Raw genomic sequence first — 9,200 nt, forward strand, 5'->3', positions numbered from 1 at the left:
TAGATGGGAGGACTTTGGCACTGTCCAGTACTGTAGTCTGCTTCGAATCGGCAGGTTTCGGCGGCTGCGGCTCTGCTAATATGTCGGGGTGGTGTCATGCTAAATGAGTTCGCAAGTTTGTTGTGTTACCCGAATATCTAATGGGAGCGAAACAGCGTTTGCAAAGAGCATCCTCTTCGTCATTTGTTTTAGTTTCTCCTTTCCTTTGGAATCCAAAGTACCTCCAAACATCTGCCTTAAAGTTCGAGGGCGTCTCTAGTTTGACGTTACCTGCCATGCTTGCTTGTTTTTTTTTTCGGCTCCACTTTCTCACTGCAACCGCCGGGGGGAAAAAAAGGTGCGGAAGTCGCACTGAATTTACAGTCCGTCTGAAACATGATTTATTATTTGAAAAAAATCGATATTCAGACTTGGAATATCGATATTGAATCGGAAGACAAAGTATTGCGATATATTGCCATGTCAAAATTTTTGCCCACCCCTACTTCATAGCGATGGAGAGGTCTCCCCAAACCTTCTCTTTGATGGATTTGGCAAAGGCAGAGTCTTCTTCGGTCACCTTGAAGTAGTCCTTAAGTTTCCCTAATATCGGGAGGATCTGCCCTGCTGTGGCACTCTTCTCAGCTGACACGCAGAGGGTTGGGGTATACAGGATCTTCATGATGCTGACGAAATCTTCGGCCTTCCTGTAGTCATCATCCGAGACTCTCTCCAATCTGAGAAGAAATCACAAGCATGCTTTGTCTATTAAAATCTCCAGGTTTCATTTTCTTGAGGATATCCTGATTTATTTTAAAATCAGTTATCAATACCTTTCCCTTTCCATTGACTTCTTCAGCCTTGGGTCTTATGACGCTGCCTGAGTGGCAGGGTACTGCTCAACAAACCTCTCTACCATTAGGTAGAGAGTGTTCCACCTGGTTCTCACGTCGAGGATGACCGCATGTTGTGGAAGCCCTTGAACAACAACACATACAGTACATCTTTTACTAGTCTGACCCCTAAATTTCAGTTCAGTTAAATAGCTTTGTTTTCTCAGTTGGGAAATTTGTTTCACAGTCAGCTGACAATATTAAACAATAAATGCCACACCAACAACCAAGGAGCTTTTGCTTTTCCTTAAGCACCGGCTGCGCAAGGCTGGCCTTCTTCAGCCATACCACAACGGCCCGGATCCTGGCTGCCCACTTGGCGATGGTGGTCACTGTGTAAAGCTTTTGAGCTCCAAGGTTAAGGCTATGGGCAAGCATCCTAACTTCAATATATGCATTCTTCTGACTGGTACGTCCATGTTGGCTGCATTGTCAACTGTGATGGCAACTACTTTAGATTTGATGTCAAATTCTTCTAAAATGCCACCTATCTCTTCTGCTACAAAGGCCCCTGTCTGAGACTCATAAACTGCCCTGGTGTGTAGCACCATTCTTTTAAATTCCCCTTGCTGTGTATAATGCACTGTTACAGTGAGGTAGTGGTCCTGAGCAGCACTGGTCCAACCATCACATGTTATTGCAAGATAGTTGGTTGTCTTCAACTCTGCTTGTACATTTTCTTTTTCTACATTATACCATGCTGGTAAAAGTGTGTTGCTCAGCATGTCTCTTGGGGGACGGTATCTGGGGATCAGCGTCCCTGTCATCTCCCTAAATAAGATATAGAAGATAAAAAATAATATTTCTATATTATACTTCTTATACAATTCATTTGTATTATCCCTTTAGACCCCAGTCGAATTTTAGAACGTTGCTACAGTCTGAGAATCCTTAATTAAATGTGTTTTAAGTACTTATTCCAAACAATTAAAATATGCGGTGGCTGGTGTATCGTTACCTGGGCTTGGGCTATCTTCTGAAGTTGGCGACGTGTTTCTCCATGCATCGAACGCATGGCAACTTTCCGCTCTTAGGTTTACACTGTGCATAAGCAGGTGCTTCATTAAATTGGAAGTATTTCCAGATTTAGCAGAAACTTTCTTACAACAAATATTGCCCTGAGCGGAATCTGCCGCCCCCTCTCTAGTGAAGTGCAGACACACTTTTGAACTTTTCTGCGGCATTATTGTTTCGCAAATCGTTCCACACCAAATCCTCACCGTTCGAGCAGCACGCGCACTGAGAAGCACTCCGTGCACGTGCTGCTCGAGGCTGCTCGAGTCCGCTCCAACCCTGCCTATAAGGATGGATAGATAGATAGATATAAAAATCGTATATAAAATGAGCTTTTAAGTACGGAAAATTTGCACCGAATGCTTGGTCAGTTTTTGATACTGACGTGATTCGGTCGATGCTCAAAAAGTACAGAGGGTCAATACCCAGCCCTAGTCACGTCAGATTTTTCATCAGCAGCAATGGTTGTTTAATGGTTTGTTCACCACCAGAATCATTTGTGTTAATTCGTGTTACTCACTCGAGTGTTTATTCACCACAAACAGCCAGATTTCTTTACTGCCACCAACCTGCCATGGCATCTGCGCTGTTCAGGGCATCTGCCACCGCCCTGCTGCTGCCACTATTCGACTTGCTGTCTCTCAAACACTGCCTGAAGTGGCGCTGGTAACTCAAGTCTCCATTGTGGCGGCAGAGTGCAGGTTTATGACAAATCTAAAACAGCCATGTTAAGTTGTCTGTCTGAGACAAAGACACGAAACCTAATGACATTCTCCCTTGATGCGTTTTTATTATGCTCAAGCAGCAGCAGAAACCAGTTTAAGCCTATGTGGACTAGGGAGTAGGTTTGAGTTGAGGCTTGGCTACAGCAGGTCAATTGAGTTCAATTTAATTTCTTGTAGATGGTTCATACTTGTAGCTGTTTAAATCTGTGAAATTGCATTGTTTATTTTTGCCTGGATTGGCACAATGCCTGCAGTGTTTTAGTGCCCTCCGCTGTCGCTACAGGGGAAACATGGCGGACAACGGGAAAGTTTAACGCAACCTCTGCAGTCAGTTTTATTTACTGATTCTCAGTTATCACTTATGGTTTCCTCAGTCATGGTGCTGTGTATGTCACTACAGTCGCTGTCTTCCTGTCTTTGCTACTCTCCCCTTTTATTGTCTCCGTTTGTGCTCCGCCAGCAGGTTGTGAGTTGCTGGAAAGCAGCAGGCCTGGAGAGTCTGACACCAAATCTTCCTTCCAACACTCCCTCATGCTGACGGCCCCGCTCCTGTGCTAAGACAAAGGCCATTGCTGTTTGAAATCCACAGACTGCTGTGTAATTTACACATCTACACGCTGTTATCAACCGTCACATCTCTGTCAAACGGCAACGAACGCAACGTTCAGTATCTCGCCTTCCTTGGCAGGAACATAAAGTTCCATTCCTGCACTCATACGGGTCACTCACATCTTTCTCAGCTACCCTGCTTTCTAGTGTGTGTGTGTGTGTGTGAAAGTGCTTGTGTGTGTTTGTTTTTTGTTTCATCTATCCTGGGAAAGCTGACTGTTTTCGCTGGATAGATGTGCGTCTCACTGGATAGATGTGTGTCTGTTATATGTGTGATGGGGAGAGAGGCTGAGAAGAATAATTTCACATTGTGTTTCATATTACAGTAACCTGACTTTTGCGTTGAATTCACAGTACATTTTTTTGTATTATGAAGGAGAATGGGGGTCATAAGTTGCTTCTGTTTGTTTTTACTGGAACAAGAGAGATCTGCTGTCAGTAGCATGTCTTCTCCTGCTGTTATAACTAGGGCTGCCACAAACGATTATTTTGATAGTCGACTAATCACCGACTATTTTTTCGATTAGTCGACTAATCGGATCATACGTAAATTGAATGTATAACATAGTTTATCGCACCAGCATGCAGCTGCTCTTATATAACAATCATTAGCTTTCAGCTTGAAGTGTTTAAGGTATATGCTAACTAAAAATGAAGACAACTAAGATTATAGTTCATTAAACCTTTAATGAAATATGCTTGTAGCAACAAACAATTGAAGCATAAAGTGCAAACAGCTGAGTAAACGAATAAGGCACTAGCTGACCTAAGGAATTATTGAAGTTTTGGTCTCACTGACTCAAATATACAGGGATGCAAACGGGTCAGGACGAAAAAATATAGATGGACATAGTTTTCAGAAGGCCAACATTTCTATATTAACAATGCTTTTAAAAAAAAGAAAGAAAAAAGTTCCTTTGTAATATTTAAATTTTTGGGGATACTGAATTTTAGGTCTTCATTGAATGTTAGCCATAATTATTACTATTAAAATAAACTGAATAAATAAAGACATGGGATGTTTCGGTGTGTAATGGACATATATATAATGTATTACTGTAGTTTCACTTGTTAAATTGAATTAGTGACATAGGCCTTAATAAACTCTCCCATGACAATCTAATGCACCTGTACATCAGAAACAATAGGAGTGGTAGGTACAGTAGGATATGCAATAATTAACTACTGCATACATCTTGACAGCTCTACTTTACACTGTTGGTTTGTATAATCCCAACAGACATGTCCAGTGATTTTCAGCTCTCTGTGTTTACATGTGTCTGTTTTGATGATACAAGTCAGCTCCTGAAATGTGTGTTTCTCTTTTATAAAACACATTCTACATCGCGGAGGCAACGTCTCTCCACTTAGGGCTTCCTTCACCTTTGAAACGGGGCAGAGCTCCGTGGGAAACACCTGCCTGCCCCAAAACAAAAAGTCTTCGGATCTGATCTGAACGATTCATAAGTCTCCTAATTGGCCACGAAAAAAGCGAGTTGCGCTTTTCGGCGCGCTGTTTGCATCCCTGAATATAACAAAAGTGCATTTTGTGCTCAGTGCACACAACGAACTGTATTCAACTTTACTACACTCTGACTCTATATAATCCCAAACTGCACAAGGCTCTTGTTCCTAAGGCTAATGAATCAAATCGTCATCGCTAATGTTAACGTTTACAGCTATCAATATGAGCAAGTAGTAAGTTAGCTCTCTGTTTACGCTAATGTTAGCAGCTAACTAGCCAGTTAGCTTAACGAGACGACGGTCCCTCTTCATCGTCGTTGTCAGCAACAACGTGCTTCCTTTTCAGGAGCTCGTGCATCACACTTGTGCTGCCGTGAAAGGCAAGTTCTGTCTTGCAGATATTGCATCGCACACTTTTCTCTTTTGTTTTCTTAAAATGCTCCCACACTTTTGAGCTCCGTTGCTGCCGGGTAGCCATGATACCAGGGAGCCCGTCTGGTATAACTTCAGGTGACACCACGGCTGACCCAGATTACCACTACTGCGCATGTGTGTCAAGGACAGAAAGGCAGACGCGGCAGTGGAAGGTGCCGCAGCAGAGAGAGAAAACAAAGTTTAAAAAAAAACAAAACGACGCGTCGACTATTAAATTAGTTGTCGACGATTTTAATAGTCGACGTAATCGTGACTAGTCGACTAATCGTGGCAGCCCTATGTTATCATTGGGTGGCTACTCGGCATGAGACCTACAAAAACAAAAAAAGAGTGTTACACTAAAGGACACAATAGACTGACTATTGATGGGGCATGCACCTAATCTTTTCTCTGATAATGCTACATTGTGGGCAACAGATCTGTGTTGAAGTTGGCAGGAGGTGAGCTAGCCAGCTCTGAGCAGCTGAGCAGCAGCTATGGTTCACACGTTGTGGTGTCAGTGGCGTTTCTGTCCATCCATAAAGAAATGTGTTCCTTTGCGTTGAACACAGGGGTTGTACAATTATGTCCACAGCATCAACACTATGTGAAAGTGTTATATTGACTTCGGGATGGTTTAAATCATTTTTTTGGGACGGTGATGAAAAAAGTTGCCTTGTACAGTTTGTACTGAGGTAAGAACTCCTCATATCTGTATCTATGGTTTTATTTGGGCATTGTGGGTAGTGTTACAAATCATTAAGAAGGACTTCTTTCTGGTAATATTGGATTTTCAGGATTTATGCATCGATGTCATGAAGTAGAGTACTTTATTTATCTCACTGGATTAGCCATACAGATGCTCCTGTCAGGTTATTGACAGGTTATTTTTTCAATACATTGATATGTCAGTATAAAAGCTTATCCATAGGCTAACTGCCCTCTAGGTCCTGCTTGTCAAACAACTGCAGAATTTGGGTTGCTCAGAATACATTTAAATTAAAAGAGTAAAGTGCCATAGAAATGGTGAGGAATTGAAAAGTGAGCTGTATGATTAAGGTCACTTGTGGTTAACTGAAAATCTATGTTTGCGCTCAAGATGTCACTTGAGAATCCAATATTTACTGTTTTTTATCTTAAACAAATGCTGATTAATTTTTTCATCCTGACTTAAATAAAATAAGGTGAATTGTGAGTTTCAACACATACCCGCTAATGAACCCCTAATGAATACTTAAAAGTAGCAGCACTGTGTGATTAATCAAACATGACAAGCTTATAGATGGCGATGAAGATGTTTTATCATATGAAATAAGAAGAAAATTGCGTGTTGAATGACCTGATGTGCTATCAAACATTAATTCAGGGACTTCCTGTTCTTTACATATCCCTCCACACTGCTCCTCCTCTTATTGATGGAGGTCCTTGAGCTCACAGTGCCTTGACTGTCCTTGATTTGCCTCACAGCCCCTTCCTGTGTTTTTCCTTTCTACCATGTCTTACATGTCAGTATACAGTGTATGTCTGGAATCTAAACATGTGACTGAGGGCCTTTTGTGTGTCAACAAACATAATGAATGGAAGTTGAATAGGCCGTCGGTAAACCTTGACACCCCCTTGTTTTTGAATTACACATGAAGCAGCAGTAAAGTTTTCATTTTCCTGGAACTTGCTGAACTGCTGAGGCATTCTGGTTAGCATCAACCAGCTGAAATTCAATTTTTAGTTGTTTTAATTCATTTGAGAGATACATTTTTAAAACAGTGGTTTGTTGGATTTGTAAGGCACAAATCTGAAAAGACCAGAAAATGCTTCTTAAATGTTCATTAATGTAAGAGTAAGTCCTCTCCTGCTGTTCCCGGTGATAAACAACAAGCTGAAATGAGCTGGTCCTGAGTCTGCATTAAGTCGTTTTGACAGGAGCTGTAGGAGTGAAGGTTGGGTCGTGATCTGCATTTAAACTATCGACGTAACTCATCTGATTAATGTTTTTTATTACTTTTCAAATTAATGGGAACCAGAGGAGAGAGAACAGGAGGAGGTTGTGTTTGGGGGTAATGAGACTGATGAAATGGAACAAAACTAGCTTGATTTTAACTAAAAACCTGAAATTGTATTGGTGTATTGGTATTTCTGATCAGTAAAGTTTCTACAACAATTTAGGATGTTTATACTTTGAATTAAATTGCACAGTGCCACGGACTTCCCGTTTTTTCACTTCAGCTCATGTCCTTTTATACCTAGTGTCTGTCTGTTTTGATATTTACTTAATAATATTCATTGTATCTTGCCTAATACAGCTGCAGTATTTGGCATAAGTATGTTTTTTGCAACTTACTGTAACTTTAAAAAAAAGTAACTATAAAACTGGTCAAAATTGAGTTTTCTGAGCGTCAGCTTGTAGTTGAAGCGAATCTTGCAGCAGCTCTAAAATCCTGCATAAATATTGTGTGCGTGTGTGCGTGTGTGCAGGTGTGTGTGGGAAGAAGTCAGACAGAAAACAAAGAGTGGGTGTTCACATGGATGGTGAACTCTGACATGGAGTGACGTTTATCTTCTCCTGACAAGCAGTTTTTGATAGATTTACTGTTTAAGTACGATACAAATATTCACGTCACAAATCCTTTATGACATCATAATCATTAACTTTGAAATATATGCTCTTGCAGACCATAAATCACCTGATATAGTAACCCCCTGCATTCACCCCGACTCAGAAATCCACCAACTATAGGAGGAACCTGTGGGGGAAAATGTTTCCATCTCAACTATAGTAGATTTCAAGTTTTAAAAGAACAAGAACTTCAAATCAGGATTTATTAAAGTTAAGATTAGACACATAGAGCTACACTGAACAAATAATCAAGACAACACTTAAGTTTTTGCTCCCATTTTAAATGAGTTTAAACTCATGTTAGTGAGCACTTTGCTCAGATCTACCTGACAGGTAATAAAAGGCCACTCTCAAATGTGCAGTTTTACCATGAAAAAAAGACATTTGTTGGCAATGAACCGTGGATTTCACTCAGGCTACATTTATATGTATACGCATTTATTGGTCACAGATCAGGGTCAAGTGTAAACCCACAGTGCCGTCTCAAGTTTTGCATTATGGCCGTCGCCATCTTGGTTTTTAGAGGCCAGAAGTGACCGTGATCCTAATTTGATCTGATTGGGAACCCGAGGACATGCAGAGGTAGCAACTTGTCAATCACAAGGTAGCCACGCCTTAAGGCATTCCCTGATTTATCATCTATTTTAATCTTAATGGGACCATACATTACTAAATGAACATCACGCTGTATTGAAGACAACTTGAAACTAGCGACTGAGATCATAAACTTATTAGGAAACTGTTTACTGAGGTAATAAATCAAGTGAGAAGTAGGCTCATTTTCTCACAAGCTAACATATAATTGCATCAGTGTTGGCTTCACTTGGTTCACCCTTCATCCACAATCTCCCTCTTGTTCTTACTTCAGTCTCCTATCACCCTTTCACCTTAAACGCCCTCTCTATCCTCTCTTGTATCCCCTCTCTCCTTTTCCTTGACCTCTTTACTCTTCCTACCCTCACATATTATCCTCTTATTCTTCCTTTCTTTCTCTTTCTTGCACTTCCTCCCCTCCACACACACTCCTTCTCATCTTTCGACACTGGCAGATTGACCGATAACTCTCAGTAGTCAAGCATGTGATTGACAGATGACAGATGTTAACAGCAGGTCAGTTTGGGTAAACGGATCACACCAATCACAATGACTGCTTAAAGACAAACAAAGCCGACCAATCAGAGAAGAACTCACCAGCAGACTGTCAGACTAAAGTGCTCAAGTGGCAACAGGCTGGCTGGTAACAAATATACCTGTTGTGCTTGAGTTCCTGTCTCCCACGGGTTTGTTTTCTTTGTTGTAGTTTACAGACTTTTGGAGGCCATATTCGATCTGATAGATCTGTTAACATTGATATTTTGGACTCAGCATATTATAGGAGTTATTCTGTGATGTGGAAGTTAAAAAAAAGAACATCATCAGACAAAACGTGATGAATATCCCTGTCAGATGCTCAATTAAATAAAATGTATTCAGTATAGTGTGCTGATG

This window comes from Pagrus pagrus, assembly GCF_965226575.1.
Source record: "Pagrus pagrus genome assembly, chromosome: 5".
NCBI lineage: Eukaryota > Metazoa > Chordata > Actinopteri > Spariformes > Sparidae > Pagrus > Pagrus pagrus.